We start from the raw sequence: 20,938 nt of genomic DNA on the forward strand, positions 1-20,938 counted from the left end.
CCGAAGCGTAGCCTAGTGGTTAGAGCGTTGGACTAGTAACCGGAAGGTTGCAAGTTCAAACCCCAGAGCTGACAAGGTACAAATCTGTCGTTCTGCCCCTGAACAGGCAGTTAACCCACTGTTCCTAGGCAGTCATTGAAAATAAGTATTTGTTCTTAACTGACTTGCCTAGTTAAATAAAGGTTAAATAAAAATAAAAAATAAAAAACTCCTGCGTTGTCTTGGCTGTGTGCTTAGGGCCGTTGTCCTGTAGGAAGGTGAACCTTCGCCCCAGTCTGAGGTCCTGAGAGCTCTGGAGCAGGTTTTCATCAAGGATCTCTCTCTACTTTGCTCTGTTAATTTTTGCCTCGATCCTGACTAGTCTCCCAGTCCCTGCCTCTGAAAAACCTCCCCACAGCATGATGCTGCCACCACCATGCTTCAACGTAGGGATGGCGCCAGGTTTCCTCCAGACGTGATGCTGCCACCACCATGCTTCACCGTAGGGATGGTGCCAGGTTTCCTCCAGACGTGATGCTGCCACCACCATGCTTCACCGTAGGGATGGCGCCAGGTTTCCTCCAGACGTGATGCTGCCACCACCATGCTTCACCGTAGGGATGGCGCCAGGTTTCCTCCAGACGTGATGCTGCCACCACCATGCTTCACCGTAGGGATGGCGCCAGGTTTCCTCCAGACGTGATGCTGCCACCACCATGCTTCACCGTAGGGATGGCACCAGGTTTCCTCCAGACGTGATGCTGCCACCACCATGCTTCACCGTAGGGATGGCGCCAGGTTTCCTCCAGACGTGATGCTGCCACCACCATGCTTCACCGTAGGGATGGCACCAGGTTTCCTCCAGACGTGATGCTGCCACCACCATGCTTCACCGTAGGGATGGCGCCAGGTTTCCTCCAGACGTGATGCTGCCACCACCATGCTTCACCGTAGGGATGGCGCCAGGTTTCCTCCAGGCTCTGATGCTGCCACCACCATGCATCACCGTAGGGATGGCACCAGGTTTCCTCCAGACGTGATGCTGCCACCACCATGCTTCACCGTAGGGATGGCGCCAGGTTTCCTCCAGAAGTGATGCTGCCACCACCATGCTTCACCGTAGGGATGGCACCAGGTTTCCTCCAGACGTGATGCTGCCACCACCATGCTTCACCGTAGGGATGGCACCAGGTTTCCTCCAGACGTGATGCTGCCACCACCATGCTTCACCGTAGGGATGGCGCCAGGTTGAACTGTGCCCCTGGCTTTCCGTAAATAATAAAAATAATAAAAGTGTGCCGTCTGGTTCGGTTAAAATAAGGAATTTTAAAATATTCATACTTTTACGTTTACTTTTTATGCTTAAATATATTAAAAACCAAATACTTTTACTCAAGTAGTGTTTTACTGGGTGACTTTCACTTGAGTCATTTTCGGTTAATTTATCTTTACTTTTAGTCAACTATGAGAATTCAGTGGTTTTTCCACCGTTGGGAGACACTATAGTCAACTAATTCAGTGGTTTTTCCACCTCTGGGAGACACTATAGTCAACTAATTCAGTGGTTTTTCCACCACTAGGAGACACTATAGTCAACTAATTCAGTGGTTTTTCCACCTCTGGGAGACTCTATAGTCAACTAATTCAGTGGTTTTTCCACCGTTGGGAGACTCTATAGTCAACTAATTCAGTGGTTTTTCCACCGTTGGGAGACACTATAGTCAACTAATTCAGTGGTTTTTCCACCTCTGGGAGACTCTATAGTCAACTAATTCAGTGGTTTTTCCACCGTTGGGAGACACTATAGTCAACTAATTCAGTGGTTTTTCCACCGTTGGGAGACACTATAGTCAACTAATTCAGTGGTTTTTCCACCACTGGGAGACTCTATAGTCAACTAATTCAGTGGTTTTTCCACCACTGGGAGACTCTATAGTCAACTAATTCAGTGGTTTTTCCACCACTGGGAGACACTATAGTCAACTAATTCAGTGGTTTTTCCACCTCTGGGAGACACTATAGTCAACTAATTCAGTGGTTTTTCCACCACTGGGAGACTCTATAGTCAACTAATTCAGTGGTTTTTCCACCACTGGGAGACACTATAGTCAACTAATTCAGTGGTTTTTCCACCGTTGGGAGACACTATAGTCAACTAATTCAGTGGTTTTTCCACCGTTGGGAGACACTATAGTCAACTAATTCAGTGGTTTTTCCACCGTTGGGAGACACTATAGTCAACTAATTCAGTGGTTTTTCCACCGTTGGGAGACACTATAGTCAACTAATTCAGTGGTTTTTCCACCGTTGGGAGACACTATAGTCAACTAATTCAGTGGTTTTTCCACCGTTGGGAGACTCTATAGTCAACTAATTCAGTGGTTTTTCCACCGTTGGGAGACTCTATAGTCAACTAATTCAGTGGTTTTTCCACCTCTGGGAGACTCTATAGTCAACTAATTCAGTGGTTTTTCCACCGTTGGGAGACTCTATAGTCAACTAATTCAGTGGTTTTTCCACCGTTGGGAGACACTATAGTCAACTAATTCAGTGGTTTTTCCACCACTGGGAGACTCTATAGTCAACTAATTCAGTGGTTTTTCCACCACTGGGAGACACTATAGTCAACAGGACTAAAGGTAGTTAGCGTCTCTGTATGTTTTAGCCCAGGGGTTACCAATGTAATGTAATCAGCGGCCAATGTTTACTCTCTATAAAATGGGGTTATGACAGTCTATTACAAATCAGTCTGACAGTATTTTCAATCCTAAAGAAGTCTGGTTTGAAGTGACTGAAATGCATCCGAAATGTATTGGGAAGTTCAGAAGATGATCAGGAAATAGGTGTCCCTCCAGTCTGATTGAGTGTCTGGTCTCGTCCACTCTGTTGTAGAAGACACATACTGTAGGTGTCCCTCCAGTCTGATTGAGTGTCTGGTCTCGTCCACTCTGTTGTAGAAGACACATACTGTAGGTGTCCCTCCAGTCTGATTGAGTGTCTGGTCTCGTCCACTCTGTTGTAGAAGACACATACTGTAGGTGTCCCCTCCAGTCTGATTTAGTGTCTGGTCTCGTCCACTCTGTTGTAGAAGACACATACTGTAGGTGTCCCTCCAGTCTGATTTAGTGTCTGGTCTCGTCCACTCTGTTGTAGAAGACACATACTGTAGGTGTCCCCTCCAGTCTGATTGAGTGTCTGGTCTCGTCCACTCTGTTGTAGAAGACACATACTGTAGGTGTCCCTCCAGTCTGATTGAGTGTCTGGTCTAGTCCACTCTGTTGTAGAAGACACATACTGTAGGTGTCCCCTCCAGTCTGATTGAGTGTCTGGTCTCGTCCACTCTGTTGTAGAAGACACATACTGTAGGTGTCCCCTCCAGTCTGATTGAGTGTCTGGTCTCGTCCACTCTGTTGTAGAAGACACATACTGTAGGTGTCCCCTCCAGTCTGATTGAGTGTCTGGTCTCGTCCACTCTGTTGTAGAAGACACATACTGTAGGTGTCCCTCCAGTCTGATTGAGTGTCTGGTCTCGTCCACTCTGTTGTAGAAGACACATACTGTAGGTGTCTTGACAGTCTTGTCTTTCAGTGACATGAGGTCAAAATATGTTGTCGTTTAAACTGTTCCGAAGATAGAGTCACATTCGTAGGAAGAAAACGGAAAACCGCTTTGGTTGTTAAAACCCGAATTTTGCCTACCGGAGGTTATTGAAATAACTCCGGTTACAACGAACCAAGTTGAATTGTATTTATTTATCCCCTAATCTGATAGTATTCTGGTGTATCTCACCGCTCACAGAATAAACATCAACTGTCTGATTCAGAAGACTAACCACTTTAACAACTCATAAAAACACTGATGTTGTCGGTTAATAAGAGCGGTATAAACTTACCGGAGATCGAGTCTGCAACAGAGCTCAGTGAATGGAAACGGAGAAAGAGAAAGAAAGAAGGGAGGCTGAGAAAGAGTGGAAAAACGAGTTCCCTGAGCGAGAGTCGGGACTCCACCCATGATGACTAAACAACTCACCGCACAGCGACTCGTCAGACTGGCTGAAGCAAACGGCTAGTAAATGTGTTGTCTGACTGTAGTGCGCTTTGGGACTGGCCTGTGATATGTTGTCTGACTGTAGGGTTGACTGGCCGAAACGAAACTGTCAGGCACCCGAGCTAACAGAGGCTCGCTTGTTAGCTACTTCCAGACACAAAATGAGAGAACACTATTTTACTCACCCTAGCAAATCAAATCACATCACATTTTATTGGTCACATACAGTGGAGAGAACAAGTATTTGAGACACTACCGATTTTGCAGGTTTTCCTACTTACAAAACATGTTGAGGTCTGTAATTTGTATCATAGGTCCACTTCAACTGTGAGAGACGGAATCTAAAACAAAAATCACATTGTATGATTTTTAAGTATTTGATCACCTACCAACCAGTAAGTAATCTAACCAATTCCACAACAACTACCTAATACACACACATCTAAAGAGGTGAATGAGAATATGTACATATAAATATATGGTGAGTGATGGCCGAGCGGCATAGGCAAGATGCAATAGATGGTATAAAATACAGTAAATACATATGATGAGTAATATAAGATATGTAAACATCATTATTAAAGTGGCATTGTTTAAAGTGACTAGTGATCCATTTATTAAAGTGGCCAGTGATTGGGTCTCAATGTAGGCAGCAGCCTCTCTGAGTTAATGATTGGGTCTCAATGTGGGCAGCAGCCTCTCTCAGTTAATGATTGCTCTTTAGCAGTCTGATGGCCTTGAGATAGAAGCTGTTTTTCAGTCTCTCAGTCAGTGTGCAGTGTGATGGCGATTGCATCGTCTGTGGACCTATTGGGGCGGTAAGCAAATTGGAGTGGGTCTAGGGTGTCAGGTAGGGTGGAGGTGATATGATGCTTGACTAGTCTCTCAAAGCACTTCATGATGACAGATGTGAGTGCTACGGGGCGGTAGTCATTTAGCTCAGTTACCTTAGCTTTCCTGGGTACAGGAACAATGGTGGCCCTCTTGAAGCATGTGTGGACAGCCGGTCTGTCTCCAATTGGTCTGCCAGCCGGTCTGTCTCCACATGGTCTGCCAGCTGGTCTGTCTCCACATGGTCTGCCAGCCGGTCTGTCTCCACATGGTCTGCCAGCCGGTCTGTCTCCACATGGTCTGCCAGCCGGTCTGTCTCCACATGGTCTGCCAGCCGGTCTGTCTCCACATGGTCTGCCAGCCGGTCTGTCTCCACATGGTCTGCCAGCCGGTCTGTCTCCACATGGTCTGCCAGCCGGTCTGTCTCCACATGGTCTGCCAGCCGGTCTGTCTCCACATGGTCTGCCAGCCGGTCTGTCTCCACATGGTCTGCCAGCTGGTCTGTCTCCACATGGTCTGCCAGCTGGTCTGCGCATGTGTAACAGTCAAACTTTACGTCCGTCCCCTCGCCCCGACCTGGGTGCGAACCAGGGATGCTCTGCACACATCCACAGTCACCCACGAAGCAGGCTAATTGATTACCAGTATTTATCCTTTATCTAGGCCAGGCTAATTGATTACCAGTATTTATCCTTTATCTAGGCCAGGCTAACTGATTACCAGTATTTATCCTTTATCTAGGCCAGGCTAATTGATTACCAGTATTTATCCTTTATCTACCAGTATTTATCCTTTATCTTTATCTAGGCCAGGCTAATTTATTACCAGTATTGATCCTTTATCTAGGCCAGGCTAATTGATTACCAGTATTTATCCTTTATCTAGGCCAGGCTAATTGATTACCAGTATTTATCCTTTATCTAGGCCAGGCTAATTGATTACCAGTATTTATCCTAGGCCAGGCTAACTGATTACCAGTATTTATCCTTTATCTAGGCCAGGCTAATTGATTACCAGTATTTATCCTTTATCTAGGCCAGGCTAACTGATTACCAGTATTTATCCTTTATCTAGGCCAGGCTAATTGATTACCAGGTTAATTGATTAGTATTTATCCTTTATCTAGGCCCTAATTGATTAGGCTAATTGATTACCAGTATTTATCCTTTATCTAGGCCAGGCTAATTGATTACCAGTATTTATCCTTTATCTAGGCCAGGCTAATTGATTAGGTATTTATCCTTTATCTAATTGATTACCAGTATTTATCCTTTATCTAGGCCAGGCTAATTGATTAGGCCAGGCTAATTGATTAGTATTTATCCTTTATCTAGGCCAGGCTAATTGATTACCAGTATTTATCCTTTATCTAGGCCAGGCTAATTGATTACCAGTATTTATCCTTTATCTAGGCCAGGCTAATTGATTACCAGTATTTATCCTTTATCTAGGCCAGGCTAATTGATTACCGGTATTTATCCTTTATCTAGGCCAGGCTAATTGATTAGGTATTTATCCTTTATCTAGGCCAGGCTAATTGATTACCGGTATTTATCCTTTATCTAGGCCAGGCTAATTGATTACCGGTATTTATCCTTTATCTAGGCCAGGCTAATTACCGGTATTTATCCTTTATCTAGGCCAGGCTAATTGATCCGGTATTTATTTATCTAGGCCAGGCTAATTGATCACCGGTATTTATCCTTTGTCAGACGAATCGACGGTGTGAAAACCGATAATACTGTTTGTGTTTTGCCTTGCTAAGTGGATGAGCTAATTTCTCACAACTCACCCCCATTAGGCTACTAATTCACGCCAATCCTTTCATCATGCGACTGTGATGGAGACACAGGGACTCAGGAGCTTCAAGACTGTCAGGGATAAAGTGAACGAACTCTTCAAACGCCAACAGTAAAATTAGCTTTATGCTGCAAAATAGCCTACTTAGAATTGGCTAAGCCTAAACAAATAAACTATTCTTGTGGAATTTGTTAGATATTAGGATGTGTTGTGGAATTTGTTAGATATTAGGTTGTGTTGTGGAATTTGTTAGATATTAGGTTGTGTTGTGGAATTTGTTAGATATTAGGATGTGTTGTGGAATTTGTTAGATATTAGGTTGTGTTGTGGAATTTGTTAGATATTAGGATGTGTTGTGGAATTTGTTAGATATTAGGATGTGTTGTGGAATTTGTTAGATATTAGGTTTGTGTTGTGGAATTTGTTAGATATTAGGTTGTGTTGTGGAATTTGTTAGATATTAGGTTGTGTTGTGGAATTTGTTAGATATTAGAATTTGTTAGATATTAGGTTTTGTTGTGGAATTTGTTAGATATTAGGTTGTGTTGTGGAATTTGTTAGATATTAGGTTTTGTTGTGGAATTTTTTGATATTAGGATGTGTTGTGGAATTTTTTGATATTAGGATGTGTTGTGGAATTTGTTAGATATTAGGATGTGTTGTGGAATTTGTTAGATATTAGGTTGTGTTGTGGAATTTGTTAGATATTAGGTTGTGTTGTGGAATTGTTTTGATATTAGGTTGTGTTGTGGAATTGTTTTGATATTAGGTTGTGTTGTGGAATTTGTTAGATATTAGGATGTGTTGTGGAATTTGTTAGATATTAGGTTGTGTTGTGGAATTGTTTTGATATTACCTGTTAGATATTAGGTTGTGTTGTGGAATTTGTTAGATATTAGGTTGTGTTGTGGAATTTGTTAGATATTAGGTTGTGTTGTGGAATTTGTTAGATATTAGGTTGTGTTGTGGAATTGTTTTGATATTAGGTTGTGTTGTGGAATTTGTTAGATATTAGGTTGTGTTGTGGAATTTGTTAGATATTAGGTTGTGTTGTGGAATTTGTTAGATATTAGGTTGTGTTGTGGAATTGTTTTGATATTAGGTTTTGTTGTGGAATTGTTTTGATATCACCTGTTAGATACTGCTGCCCTGTTAATGATTGTTAATAGGTCTAAAAAAGTTGGTTGAAAACACACTTCCACTTACGAGCTTCGGTGGCTCTGGAATGAATCAGGTCTCTGCACACTTAGGGATATGGCTGGGTGAGAAACCGTCTTTTAAAATGCATATTGACCAACTTCGGTGGCTCTGGAATGAATCAGGTCTCTGCACACTTAGGGATATGGCTCTGGAATGAATCAGGTCTCTGCACACTTAGGGATATGGCTCTGGAATGAATCAGGTCTCTGCACACTTAGGGATATGGCTCTGGAATGAATCAGGTCTCTGCACACTTAGGGATATGGCTCTGGAATGAATCAGGTCTCTGCACACTTAGGGATATGGCCCTGGAATGAATCAGGTCTCTGCACACTTAGGGATATGGCCCTGGAATGAATCAGGTCTCTGCACACTTAGGGATATGGCTCTGGAATGAATCAGGTCTCTGCACACTTAGGGATATGGCTCTGGAATGAATCAGGTCTCTGCACACTTATGGATATGGCTCTGGAATGAATCAGGTCTCTGCACACTTAGGGATATGGCTCTGGAATGAATCAGGTCTCTGCACACTTAGGGATATGGCTCTGGAATGAATCAGGTCTCTGCACACTTAGGGATATGGCTCTGGAATGAATCAGGTCTCTGCACACTTAGGGATATGGCTCTGGAATGAATCAGGTCTCTGCACACTTAGGGATATGGCTCTGGAATGAATCAGGTCTCTGCACACTTAGGGATATGGCTCTGGAATGAATCAGGTCTCTGCACACTTAGGGATATGGCTCTGGAATGAATCAGGTCTCTGCACACTTAGGGATATGGCTCTGGAATGAATCAGGTCTCTGCACACTTAGGGATATGGCTGGGTGAGACACTGTCTTTTAAAATGCATATTGACCAACTTTGTAAACGGCAACAAAATCAAGCTCGACTTCCTCTATAGAAACAGGAAATGTTTGTCCTCTAAAAATAGAAGACAAATTGTGCAAAGCTACTTTTATGTCTGTTATAGATTATGGGGATATTATTTACATGCTACAGCATCAGGTCTCACTACACAGACAGACAGACAGACAGGTCTCACTACACAGACAGACAGACAGGTCTCACTACACAGATAGACAGACAGGTCTCACTACACAGACAGATAGACAGGTCTCACTACACAGACAGATAGACAGGTCTCACTACACAGACAGACAGACAGACAGATATCACTACACAGACAGACAGACAGACAGACAGACAGACAGACAGACAGACAGACAGACAGATCTCACTACACAGACAGACAGGTCTCACTACACAGACAGACAGACATGCCCCCACTACACAGACAGACAGGTCTCACTACACAGACAGATCTCACTACACAGACAGACAGACAGACAGACAGACAGACAGACAGGTCCCACTACACAGACAGACAGACAGGTCTCGCTACACAGACACAGACAGGTCTCACTACACAGAGACAGACAGACAGGTCTCACTACACAGACAGACAGACAGACAGACAGACAGACAGGTCTCACTACACAGACAGACAGACAGGTCTCACTACACAGACAGACAGACAGGTCTCACTACACAGACAGACAGACAGACAGGTCTCACTACACAGACAGACAGGTCTCACTACACAGACAGACAGGTCTCACTACACAGACAGACAGACAGGTCTCACTACACAGACAGACAGACAGGTCTCACTACACAGACAGACAGGTCTCACTACACAGACAGACAGACAGACAGACAGACAGACAGACAGACAGACAGACAGATCTCACTACACAGACAGACAGACAGACAGGTCCCACTACACAGACACAGACAGGTCCCACTACACAGACAGACAGACAGACAGGTCTCACTACACAGACAGACAGACAGGTCTCACTACACAGAGACAGACAGGTCTCACTACACAGAGACAGACAGGTCTCACTACACAGAGACAGACAGGTCTCACTACACAGAGACAGACAGGTCTCACTACACAGAGACAGACAGGTCTCACTACACAGAGACAGACACTACACAGAGACAGACAGATCTCACTACACAGACAGACAGGTCTCACTACACAGACAGACAGACAGGCCCCACTACACAGACAGACAGGTCTCACTACACAGACAGATCTCACTACACAGACAGATCTCACTACACAGACAGACAGACAGACTGGTCCCACTACACAGACAGACAGACAGACAGACTGGTCCCACTACACAGACAGACAGACAGGTCTCACTACACAGACAGACAGACAGGTCTCACTACATAGACAGACAGACAGGTCTCACTACACAGACAGACAGGTCTCACTACACAGACAGACAGACAGACAGGTCTCACTACACAGACAGACACGTCTCACTACATAGACAGACAGACAGGTCTCACTACACAGACAGGTCTCACTACATAGACAGACAGACAGGTCTCACTACACAGACAGACAGGTCTCACTACACAGACAGACAGACAGACAGACAGACAGACAGACAGACAGACAGACAGACAGACAGACAGGTCTCACTACACAGACAGACAGACATGTCTCACTACACAGACAGACAGACATGTCTCACTACACAGACAGACAGACAGGTCTCACTACACAGACAGACAGACAGGTTTCACTACACAGACAGACAGACACGTCTCACTACATAGACAGACAGGTCTCACTACACAGACAGACAGACAGATCTCACTACACAGACAGACAGACAGGTCTCACTACACACACAGACAGACAGGTCTCACTACACACACAGACAGACAGGTCTCACTACACAGACAGACACGTCTCACTACACAGACAGACAGACATGTCTCACTACACAGACAGACAGACAGGTCTCACTACACACAGACAGACAGGTCTCACTACACACACAGACAGGTCTCACTACACAGACAGACAGACAGGTCTCACTACACAGACAGACAGACAGGTTTCACTACACAGACAGACAGACACGTCTCACTACATAGACAGACAGGTCTCACTACACAGACAGACAGATCTCACTACACAGACAGACAGACAGGTCTCACTACACACACAGACAGACAGGTCTCACTACACACACAGACAGACAGGTCTCACTACACACACAGACAGACACTCTCACTACAAACCTGCAGTCAAAATGTTTATTATGTCTTCAGTCTTGTCTTACAAACAGTAAAAATATGAAAACAGTCTTTAGTTGTTATATAACTGACAGTAAAACATGACTGTCAGCTTAACATCCTTATCATTTATCGCCCTCCAGGTTCCCTCGGAGAGTTCATCAATGAGCTTGATGCCTTGATAAGCTCCTTTCCACTCACCTCTCACAGTTCTGGGCGACTTTAACCTCCCCACGTCTACCTTTGACTCATTCCTCTCTGCCTCCTTCTTTCAGACCTCACCCTCTCCCCACCTTCCCCACCTACTCACAAGGCAGGCAATACGCTCGACCTCATCTTTACTAGATGCTGTTCTTCCACTAACCTCATTGCAACTCCCCCTCCAAGTCTCCGACCACTACCTTGTATCCTTTTCCCTCTCGCTCTCATCAACACTTCCCCCTGCCCCTACTCGGATGGTATCGCCGTCCCAGCCTTCGCTCTCTCTCCCCGCTACTCTCTCCTCTTCCATCCTATCTTCTCTTCCCTCTGCTCAAACTTTCTCCAACCTATCTCCTGATTCTGCCTCCTCAACCCTCCTCTCCTCCCTTACTGCATCCCTTTGACTCCCTATGTCCCCTATCCTCCAGGCCGGCTACAGACTCATTGCGAGCTCACAGAACAGCTCCGGGCAGCCGAGGCAAAACTACGCCCTCCTGCGGACCTGGCATCCCTTTACTCCCTCCTCTCTACATTTTCCTCCTCTGTCTCTGCTGCTAAAGCCACTTTCTACCATTCTAAATTCCAAGCATCCGCCTCTAACCCTAGGAAGCTCTTTGCCACCTTCTCCTCCCTCCTGAATCCTCCCCCTCCCTCCTCCCTCTCTGCAGATGACTTCGTCAACCATTTTGAAAAAGAAGGTCGATGACATCCGATCCTCGTTTGCTAAGTCAAAACGACACCGAGTTCTGCTCACACTCCCCTACCCTATGCTCTGACCTCTTTCTCCCCCTCTCTCTCCAGATGAAATCTCGCGTCTTGTAATGGCCGGCCGCCCAACACCTGCCCGCTTGACCCTATCCCCTCCTCTCTTCTCCCAGACCATTTCCGGAGACCTTCTCCCTTACCTCACCTGATCCTGACCGCTAGTCTTAGCGAGAGTTGCACCCCCTTCTGAAAAAACCTACACTCGATCCCTCCGATGTCAGCAACTACAGACCAGTATCCCTTCTCTCTTTTCTCTCCAAAAGCCGTCCTTAGCCCAGCTCTACCGCTATCTCTCTCAGAATGACCTTCTTGATCCAAATCAGTCAGGTTTCAAGACTAGTCATTCAACTGGGACTGCTCTTCTCTGTATCACGGAGGCGCTCCGCACTGCTAAAGCTAACTCTCTCTCCTCTGCTCTCATCCTTCTAGACCTATCGGCTGCCTTGATACTGTGAACCATCAGATCCTCCTCTCCACCCTCTCAGTTGGGCATCTCCGGCGCGGCCACGCTTGGATTGCGTCCTACCCTGACAGGTCGCTCCTACCAGGTGGCGTGGCGAGAATCTGTCTCCTCACCACGCGCTCTCACCACTGGTGTCCCCCAGGGCTCTGTTCTAGGCCCTCTCTTATTCTCGCTATACACCAAGTCACTTGGCTCTGTCATAACCTCACATGGTCTCTCCTATCATTGCTATGCAGACTCCTTAATCTTCTCCTTTCCCCCTTCTGATGGAATCGCATCTCTGCATGTCTGGCAGACATATCAGTGTGGATGACGGATCACCACCTCAGCTGAACCTCAGCAAGACGGGCTCCTCTTCCTCCCGGGAAGGACTGCCCGTTCCATGGCCATCACGGTTGACAACTCCATTGTGTCCTCCTCCCAGAGCGCTAAGAACCTTGGCGTAGGCGTTCTCAACTAACATCAAGGCGGTGTCCCGTTCCTGAGTTCATGCTCTACAACATACAGAGTAGACCCTGCCTCACACAGGAAGCGGCGCAGGTCCTAATCCAGGCACTTGTCATCTCCCGTCTTGATTACTGCAACTCGCTGTTGGCTGGGCTCCCTGCCTGTGCCATTAAACCCCTACAACTCATCCAGAACGCCGCAGCCCGTCTGGTGTTCAACCTTCCCAAGTTCTCTCCGTCACCCCGCTCCTCCGCTCTCTCCACTGGCTTCCAGGAGGCTCGCATCCGACAGAGAGAGCTGTAGGAGCAGAGATACCTCCAGAGAGGTAGGAGAGGTTATCCCAGCTCGCCTCCCTACCACTGAGGAAGTACAGTTCCCGCTCAGAGAGCTGCTCTGGCCCCCAATGGTGGAACAAACTCCCTCAGGAGACAGAGTCAATCACCACCTTCCAGACCTGAAACCCCACCTCTTCAAGGAATAGGTAGGAGAGTAATCCTTCTCACCCCCAACAAGATTTAGATGCAAGTGGCTGTTCCACTGGTTGTCATAAGGTGTATGCACCAATTTGTAAGCTCTGGATAAGAGCGTCTGCTAAAGACTTAAATGTAAATGTAAATGTCAGCATTATTATGACTTTAGTGATGTAGATATGAAGCAGAGTAAATATTTCAGGATGTTAGCTACAGATACACACAGGATTAAACCCATCATAACCTATCACAGTGCTGCACCGTGGCCAGCAGAGCTCTCCTATTGGGTTACACAGGACTCAGAGAGTGATTGACAGCTAGAGGGGCCAGTCAGAGCGGAGGTTCTCTCTGGGTATCGCTCCTTCAGGGATCATCGCCACGGTTACGCGTCGTCACCGCCACAGAGCAGGAGGAGGGCTTTACGGTAGTCACCAGAGGTATCACCCTGCAACACACACATACAGAAGCAGACCATTATGTGAAGTCCATAGATAGGCTGGGAAGAGGTAGGAGAGACAGAGAGAGGTAGGAGAGACAGAGAGAGGTAGGAGAGGCAGAGAGAGATAGGAGAGGCAGAGAGAGGTAGGAGAGACAGAGAGAGGTAGGAGAGACAGAGAGAGGTAGGAGAGAGAGAGAGGTAGGAGAGGCAGAGAGAGATAAGAGAGGCAGAGAGAGGTAGGAGAGAGAGAGACAGAGAGAGGTAGGAGAGACAGAGAGACAGAGAGAGGTAGGAGAGACAGAGAGGCAGAGAGAGGTAGGAGAGGCAGAGAGAGGTAGGAGAGGCAGAGAGGCAGAGAGGTAGGAGAGGCAGAGAGAGGTAGGAGAGGCAGAGAGAGGTAGGAGAGACAGAGAGACAGAGAGAGGTAGGAGAGGCAGAGAGAGGTAGGAGAGACAGAGAGAGGTAGGAGAGGCAGAGAGAGGTAGGAGAGACAGAGAGACAGAGAGGTAGGAGAGGCAGGAGAGACAGAGAGACAGAGAGAGATAGGAGAGGCAGAGAGACAGAGAGAGGTAGGAGAGACAGAGAGGCAGAGAGAGGTAGGAGAGGCAGAGAGAGGTAGGAGAGGCAGAGAGGCAGAGAGAGGTAGGAGAGGCAGAGAGACAGAGACAGGTAGGAGAGGCAGAGAGACAGAGAGAGGTAGGAGAGACAGAGAGAGGTAGGAGAGACAGAGAGACAGAGAGAGATAGGAGAGGCAGAGAGACAGAGAGAGGTGGGAGAGGCAGAGAGACAGAGACAGGTAGGAGAGGCAGAGAGAGGTAGGAGAGACAGAGAGAGGTCGGAGAGACAGAGAGACAGAGAGAGATAGGAGAGGCAGAGAGACAGAGAGAGGTAGGAGAGGCAGAGAGACAGAGAGAGGTAGGAGAGGCAGAGAGAGGTAGGAGAGACAGAGAGACAGAGAGAGGTAGGAGAGCCAGAGAGGAGGAGAGGCAGAGAGACAGAGAGAGGTAGGAGAGACAGAGAGAGGTAGGAGAGACAGAGAGAGGTAGGAGAGACAGAGAGAGGTAGGAGAGACAGAGAGAGGTAGGAGAGGCAGAGAGAGGTAGGAGAGACAGAGAGAGGTAGGAGAGACAGAGAGAGGTAGGAGAGACAGAGAGAGGTAGGAGAGACAGAGAGAGGTAGGAGAGGTAGGAGAGGCAGAGAGACAGAGAGAGGTAGGAGAGACAGAGAGAGGTAGGAGAGACAGAGAGAGGTAGGATAGACAGAGAGAGGTAGGAGAGATAGGAGAGGCAGAGAGACAGAGAGAGGCAGAGAGGCAGAGAGAGGTAGGAGAGGCAGAGAGACAGAGAGTTATTATGCATGCAAGAGTGGGCCAAAATTCCTCCACAGCGATGTGAGATACTGATCAACAACTACAGGAAGTGTTTGGTTGGAGTCATTGCAGTTATAGGTGGACTGATCAACTACAGGAAGTGTTTGGTTGGAGTCGTGGCAGCTAAAGGGGGCCTGATCAACTACAGGAAGTGGTTGGTTGGAGTCATTGCAGTTATAGGTGGCCTGATCAACTACAGGAAGTGGTTGGTTGGAGTCATTGCAGTTATAGGTGGCCTGATCAACTACAGGAAGTGTTTGGTTGGAGTCATTGCAGTTATAGGTGGCCTGATCAACTACAGGAAGTGTTTGGTTGGAGTCATTGCAGTTATAGGTGGACTGATCAACTACAGGAAGTGTTTGGTTGGAGTCATTGCAGCTATAGGTGGACTGATCAACAACTACAGGAAGTGTTTGGTTGGAGTCATTGCAGTTATAGGTGGCCTGATCAACTACAGGAAGTGTTTGGTTGGAGTCATTGCAGTTATAGTTGGCCTGATCAACTACAGGAAGTGTTTGGTTGAGTCATTGCAGTTATAGGTGGCCTGATCAACAACAGGAAGTGTTTGGTTGGAGTCATTGCAGTTATAGGTGGACTGATCAACTACAGGAAGTGTTTGGTTGGAGTCATTGCAGTTATAGGTGGACTGATCAACAACTACAGGAAGTGTTTGGTTGGAGTCATTGCAGTTATAGGTGGACTGATCAACAACTACAGGAAGTGTTTGGTTGGAGTCATTGCAGTTATAGGTGGACTGATCAACTACAGGAAGTGTTTGGTTGGAGTCATTGCAGTTATAGGTGGACTGATCAACAACTACAGGAAGTGTTTGTTTGGAGTCATTGCAGTTATAGGTGGACTGATCAACAACTACAGGAAGTGTTTGGTTGGAGTCATTGCAGTTATAGGTGGACTGATCAACAACAGGAAGTGTTTGGTTGGAGTCATTACAGCTATAGGTGGACTGATCAACAACTACAGGAAGTGTTTGTTTGGAGTCATTGCAGTTATAGGTGGCCTGATCAACTACAGGAAGTGTTTGGTTGGAGTCATTGCAGTTATAGGTGGCCTGATCAACTACAGGAAGTGTTTGGTGGAGTCATTGCAGTTATAGTTGACTGATCAACTACAGGAAGTGGTTGGTTGTGTTTGTGTTTATCAACAGTTAAGAGAAAATGGACTGATGCAACCAGGAAGTTTGGTAAATGTGATTTCAGTTTTTACAGTTATAGTTGGCCTGATCAACTAAGGAAGTGTTTCTTTGGTTGGGAGTCATTGTGAAGTTATAGGGGAAACTATTGAATCCATTTGAGAATTATTGGGTGTAAAGGGTAATTATTTGTTCACACGGGGGTGTTGGGTAAATGTGTTTGTGTGTTTATCAACAATAAGAGAAAATCAGAAAGGATGCAACCAGTTCTGTTTTTTGTAAATGTGATTTCAGTTTTTACATTTTCTATACATTTGCATCTCTAAAAACCTGTTGTTTCTTTGTCATTATGGGATATTGTGTGAAGGTTGATGAGGGGAAAACTATTGAATCCATTTGAGAATAGGGCTGTAACAAAATGTGGGAAAATCAAGGGGTCTGAATACTTCACGAATGCATATAGTCAATGGTAGGCTTGGAGGGGACTCCTATGGTCAGTACACCTATAGCTCTGTTACATCCTGGGTCTGTACATAGTCAATGGTAGGCTTGGAGGGGACTCCTATGGTAGGTACACCTATAGCTCTGTTACATCCTGGGTCTGTATATAGTCAATGGTAGGCTTGGAGGGGACTCCTATGGTCAGTACCCCTATAGCTCTGTTACATCCTGGGTCTGTACATAGTCAATGGTAGGCTTGGAGGGGACTCCTATGGTCAGTACACCTATAGCTCTGTTACATCCTGGGTCTGTACATAGTCAATGGTAGGCTTGGAGGGGACTCCTATGGTCAGTACACCTATAGCTCTGTTACATCCTGGGTCTGTACATAGTCAATGGTAGGCTTGGAGGGGACTCCTATGGTCAGTACCCCTATAGCTCTGTTACATCCTGGGTCTGTACATAGTCAATGGTAGGCTTGGAGGGGACTCCTATGGTAGGTACACCTATAGCTCTGTTACATCCTGGGTCTGTATATAGTCAATGGTAGGCTTGGAGGGGACTCCTATGGTCAGTACCCCTATAGCTCTGTTACATCCTGGGTCTGTACATAGTCAATGGTAGGCTTGGAGGGGACTCCTATGGTAGGTACACCTATAGCTCTGTTACATCCTGGGTCTGTACATAGTCAATGGTAGGCTTGGAGGGGACTCCTATGGTAGGTACACCTATAGCTCTGTTACATCCTGGGTCTGTATATAGTCAATGGTAGGCTTGGAGGGGACTCCTATGGTCAGTACCCCTATAGCTCTGTTACATCCTGGGTCTGTACATAGTCAATGGTAGGCTTGGAGGGGACTCCTACTCCTATACTCCTATAGCTCTGTTACATCCTGGGTCTGTACATAGTCAATGGTAGGCTTGGAGGGGACTCCTATGGTCAGTACACCTATAGCTCTGTTACATCCTGGGTCTGTACATAGTCAATGGTAGGCTTGGAGGGGACTCCTATGGTCAGTACACCTATAGCTCTGTTACATCCTGGGTCTGTACATAGTCAATGGTAGGCTTGGAGGGGACTCCTATGGTCAGTACACCTATAGCTCTGTTACATCCTGGGTCTGTACATAGTCAATGGTAGGCTTGGAGGGGACTCCTATGGTCAGTACACCTATAGCTCTGTTACATCCTGGGTCTGTACATAGTCAATGGTAGGCTTGGAGGGGACTCCTATGGTCAGGTACACCTATAGCTCTGTTACATCCTGGGTCTGTACATAGTCAACGGTAGGCTTGGAGGGGACTCCTATGGTAGGTACACCTATAGCTCTGTTACATCCTGGGTCTGTACATAGTCAATGGTAGGCTTGGAGGGGACTCTACTCCTATACTCCTATAGCTCTGTTACATCCTGGGTCTGTACATAGTCAATGGTAGGCTTGGAGGGGACTCCTATGGTCAGTACACCTATAGCTCTGTTACATCCTGGGTCTGTACATAGTCAATGGTAGGCTTGGAGGGGACTCCTACGGTAGGTACACCTATAGCTCTGTTACATCCTGGGTCTGTACATAGTCAATGGTAGGCTTGGAGGGGACTCCTATGGTAGGTACACCTATAGCTCTGTTACATCCTGGGTCTGTACATAGTCAATGGTAGGCTTGGAGGGGACTCCTACGGTCAGTACACCTATAGCTCTGTTACATCCTGGGTCTGGATATAGTCAATGGTAGGCTTGGAGGGGACTCCTACGGTAGGTACACCTATAGCTCTGTTACATCCTGGGTCTGTATATAGTCAATGGGCTTGGAGGGGACTCCTATGGTCAGTACACCTATAGCTCTGTTACATCCTGGGTCTGTACATAGTCAATGGTAGGCTTGGAGGGGACTCCTATGGTAGGTACACCTATAGCTCTGTTACATCCTGGGTCTGTATATAGTCAATGGGCTTGGAGGGGACTCCTACGGTAGGTACACCTATAGCTCTGTTACATCCTGGGTCTGTACATAGTCAATGGTAGGCTTGGAGGGGACTCCTATGGTCAGTACACCTATAGCTCTGTTACATCCTGGGTATGTACATAGTCAATGGTAGGCTTGGAGGGGACTCCTATGGTCAGTACACCTATAGCTCTGTTACATCCTGGGTCTGTACATAGTCAATGGTAGGCTTCGAGGGGACTCCTATGGTCAGTACACCTATAGCTCTGTTACATCCTGTAGTATGTACTTTATCATGGTAGGCTTCAACCCAGAGCCCTCATAGCTCTGTTACATCCAGTCAGTCCACTGACACCCCTATCAGACCACAGCAAAATCACAGTCTACTTAAACAGAGCAATACTCAATCATAAGGCACCAAAGCCAAATGAACTGAGTAACATTAAGAAATACAATAGATGGAAGGAAAGTAGTGTGGAAATTTACCAAAAGACAATTAGGCAACAACAACAATAATGAGAGAGAGAGATAGAGAGGTAGAGAGAGAGAGGTAGAAAGTAGGTAGAGAGAGAGAGAGAGAGAGAGGTAAGAGGTAGAGAGAGAGGGAGGTAGAAAGAGGTAGACATCCTGGGTCTGTACATAGTCAGAGAGAGGTAGAGAGAGGGGGAGAGAGGTACACCTAGGGGGAGCTAGTTACAGAGGTAGACAGAGATGGGAGGAGAGAGAGGGAGGTAGAGAGGTAGAGACCTAGAGAGAGACAGAGAGGTATCAGAGTCAGAGGGAGGTAGAAAGAGAGGGAGGTAGAAAGAGGTAGAGAGAGAGAGACAGAGGGAGGTAGAGAGAGAGGGAGGTAGAAAGAGGTAGAGAGAGAGGGAGGTAGAAAGAGGTAGAGAGAGAGAGACAGAGAGAGAGACAGAGGGAGGTAGAAAAGGAGGGAGGTAGAGGTAGAAAGAGGTAGAGGTAGAGGGAGGTAGAGAGAGAGGGAGGTAGAAAGAGAGGGAGGTAGAAAGAGTTAGAGAGAGAGAGACAGAGGGAGGTAGAGAGAGGTAGAGGAGAGAGAGAGAGAGAGGTAGAGAGACAGGGAGGTAGAAAGAGGTAGAGAGAGAGAGAGAGAGAGGGAGAGAGAGAGGTAGAGAGAGGGGGAGGTAGAAAGAGGTAGAGAGAGAGGGAGAGAGAGAGAGGGAGGTAGAGAGGTAGAGAGAGGTAGAGAGAGAGAGAGAGAGAGAGGTAGAGAGAGAGGGAGGTAGAAAGAGAGGGAGGTAGAAAGAGGTAGAGAGAGAGAGACAGAGAGAGACAGAGGGAGGTAGAGAGAGAGGGAGGTAGAAAGAGGTAGAGAGAGAGGAGGTAGAAAGAGGTAGAGAGAGAGGTAGAGGTAGAAAGAGGTAGAGAGAGAGACAGAGAGAGAAAGAGGTAGAAAGAGAGGGAGGTAGAGGTAGAAAGAGGTAGAGAGAGGGAGGGAGGTAGAAAGAGGTAGAGGGAGGTAGAAAGAGAGGAGGTAGAAAGAGGTAGAGAGAGAGACAGAGGGAGGTAGAGAGAGAGGGAGGTAGAGAGAGAGAGAGAGAGGTAGAGAGACAGGGAGGAGTAGAAAGAGGTAGAGAGAGAGAGAGAGAGAGAGAGAGCGAGGTAGAGAGAGAGGGGAGGTAGAAATAGGTAGAGAGAGAGGAGAGAGAGAGAGAGGTAGAGAGGTAGAGGTAGAGAGAGAGAGAGACAGAGGTAGAGAGAGAGGAGAAAGAGAGAGGAGGTAGAAAGAGTTAGAAAGAGAGGGAGGTAGAAGAGTTAGAGAGAGAGAGAGACAGAGAGGAGACAGAGGAGGTAGAAAGAGGGAGGTAGAAAGAGGTAGAAAGAGGTAGAAAGAGAGGGAGGTAGAGAGAGAGGAGGGAGAGAGAGGAGAAAGAGGACAGAGGGAGGTAGAAAGAGTGGGAGGTAGAGGTAGAGAGAGAGGGAGGTAGAAAGAGAGGGAGGAAAGAGAGGGAGGTAGAAAGAGGTAGAGAGAGAGAGACAGAGGGAGGTAGAGAGAGAGAGGGAGGTGGAGAGAGAGAGAGAGAGAGGTAGAAAGAGGTAGAGAGAGGTAGAGAGAGAGAGGTAGAGAGAGAGGAGGTAGAAAGAGGTAGAGAGAGGAGAGACAGAGAGAGAGGGAGGTAGATAGAGGTAGAGAGAGATATTCAGTATATACCTGTATAGCGGAGTGCAGAGACTTGGTGAAGAGGCGTCTGTAATCAGCTCTGATATCCAACATGTCCACCTCACTACGGCTCACCATCACTCTGATTAAGGTCTGGT

At 46.7% G+C, this 20,938-nt stretch overlaps 5 long non-coding RNA genes across 24 annotated transcripts; 3 read left to right on the forward strand and 2 right to left on the reverse strand.

Annotated features, from left to right (window-relative positions):
• Window positions 1-1,448: 1,448 nt before the first annotated feature.
• Window positions 1,449-2,682, reverse strand: LOC127926059 (uncharacterized). 7 transcript variants are annotated; one of them, XR_008123185.1, is made up of 3 exons: window positions 2,586-2,682; window positions 1,769-2,413; window positions 1,449-1,510 (listed from the first exon to the last, which is right to left on the reverse strand). It is a non-coding gene; the product is annotated as an uncharacterized LOC127926059 (long non-coding RNA). The 7 variants fall into 7 exon arrangements; XR_008123186.1 differs by having other exon boundaries at window positions 1,464-1,596; window positions 1,812-2,413; XR_008123184.1 differs by having other exon boundaries at window positions 1,464-1,596; window positions 1,683-2,413.
• Window positions 2,683-2,884: 202 nt separating this feature from the next.
• Window positions 2,885-3,411, forward strand: LOC127926058 (uncharacterized). Its single transcript, XR_008123182.1, has 3 exons — window positions 2,885-3,017; window positions 3,084-3,214; window positions 3,280-3,411. It is a non-coding gene; the product is annotated as an uncharacterized LOC127926058 (long non-coding RNA).
• Window positions 3,412-6,541: 3,130 nt separating this feature from the next.
• On the forward strand, window positions 6,542-8,465 carry LOC127926062 (uncharacterized). 12 transcript variants are annotated; one of them, XR_008123195.1, is made up of 6 exons: window positions 6,542-6,917; window positions 7,398-7,484; window positions 7,528-7,643; window positions 7,702-8,139; window positions 8,220-8,299; window positions 8,340-8,465. It is a non-coding gene; the product is annotated as an uncharacterized LOC127926062 (long non-coding RNA). The 12 variants fall into 12 exon arrangements; XR_008123196.1 differs by having other exon boundaries at window positions 7,528-7,585; window positions 7,644-8,139; XR_008123194.1 differs by having other exon boundaries at window positions 7,528-8,139.
• A 5,140-nt stretch (window positions 8,466-13,605) lies between these two features.
• LOC127926060 (uncharacterized) lies at window positions 13,606-20,938 on the reverse strand. The gene is made up of 2 exons (XR_008123190.1): window positions 20,832-20,938; window positions 13,606-13,762 (listed from the first exon to the last, which is right to left on the reverse strand). It is a non-coding gene; the product is annotated as an uncharacterized LOC127926060 (long non-coding RNA).
• On the forward strand, window positions 17,018-18,931 carry LOC127926061 (uncharacterized). 3 transcript variants are annotated; one of them, XR_008123192.1, is made up of 3 exons: window positions 17,018-17,142; window positions 17,365-17,956; window positions 18,545-18,931. It is a non-coding gene; the product is annotated as an uncharacterized LOC127926061 (long non-coding RNA). The 3 variants fall into 3 exon arrangements; XR_008123193.1 differs by having other exon boundaries at window positions 18,838-18,926; XR_008123191.1 differs by lacking the exon at window positions 18,545-18,931 and adding an exon at window positions 18,178-18,246.

Source organism: Oncorhynchus keta, unplaced genomic scaffold (genome assembly GCF_023373465.1).
Source record: "Oncorhynchus keta strain PuntledgeMale-10-30-2019 unplaced genomic scaffold, Oket_V2 Un_contig_6681_pilon_pilon, whole genome shotgun sequence".
Lineage (NCBI taxonomy): Eukaryota > Metazoa > Chordata > Actinopteri > Salmoniformes > Salmonidae > Oncorhynchus > Oncorhynchus keta.